Here is a 1,245-nt window from a genome sequence, read left to right on the forward strand (position 1 = left end):
GAAACATCCTTTGGTTAGAGCCAGAGGGACAGCTGGCTCACACAGTGGCTGCTGTGCCTCTGTATGTAGAGGCCGAGCTATAGTGCCAGAGCCCCCTTGAAGCCTGGGGAGGATATGGACCTGAGAAAAACCATCTCAGCCACTAAGACAAGCTGCTGCTAGAAGCTTGCCCTGAGGTTATAGAGTGAAAGCAGCAACCAGAGGCAGAGCCTCCATACGAAGGAGTCTCCAGGGCTAGGGAGATAGCTCAGTGGCATAAGTACCTTTCTGGCAAGCACCAAGTCCTGAGTTTGATCCCCAGTACCACAAAGAAGTTTTCAGGAGGAATTTCTGCCGCATTCTGGGAACCCCCAGACCCAGTCCTAGCCCAGACCTGGTTACTATGAAGAGTGAAACTGGACCCTTATCTCTCACCATATACTACATTAAAACATATTGAATCTAGATCTTTTTTAAGAAAATAAAAATAATTAAAACATTACAAATAATACAGAATTTCAAAAAATAAAATGATAGGAATTCAATAATGGTTGTTATGTTGTGCATTGTTGTCTTCAAAGTAGTTGTTCAAATTACCAGATAGGGGCCGGGGAGATGGCGCAGTAGAATAAGTGCTTCCCTTGCAAGTGCAAAGGCCTGAGTTCAATCCTTGGTTCCACCAAAAAAAAAAAAAAAAAAAAAAAAAAAAAGAATAATCAAATTACCAGATAGAAGTTTATAAAGTTGGTCAAAATAAAAATTTTAAGCATTAATTGTTCCCTTCAATAAACAATAGAAATTAGCAGTAAAAAAAAAAAAGAAAAAAATTTTCAGGTTTTTGGCCTGGTGTCATCAATATTGATTATATGGGAGAAATCAAGGATATCATTCAATCCACCCAAGCCATTGTTTAAATCACTCCAGACTTTCATATCACTAAATTGGTCATTCTTTCTTTTAAAAAAACTTTATTCAGGGGCTGGGGAGATGGCTCAGTAGAATAAGCACTTTCCTGGGAAGCACAAAGGTCTGAGTTCAATCCCCGGTTCCACCAAAAAAAAAAAAAAAAAAAAAAAAAAAAAAAAAAAAAAAAAATTCAGTATTGTCTTGACCATGATTAAAAGAGGACATCGACTTGTGACCTCCCAGAGGGTATGTGTGTGACAGCTCATGTGCAACTCCTTACAGTTCTAGCTTGGTCCTCCTCCAGTGTCTCCTCCAGGAGTTGTACCTGACTTCATACAAATCCACTGAGGAATGGGGCAA

This window comes from Octodon degus, unplaced genomic scaffold, assembly GCF_000260255.1.
Source record: "Octodon degus isolate 3935 unplaced genomic scaffold, OctDeg1.0 scaffold01300, whole genome shotgun sequence".
NCBI lineage: Eukaryota > Metazoa > Chordata > Mammalia > Rodentia > Octodontidae > Octodon > Octodon degus.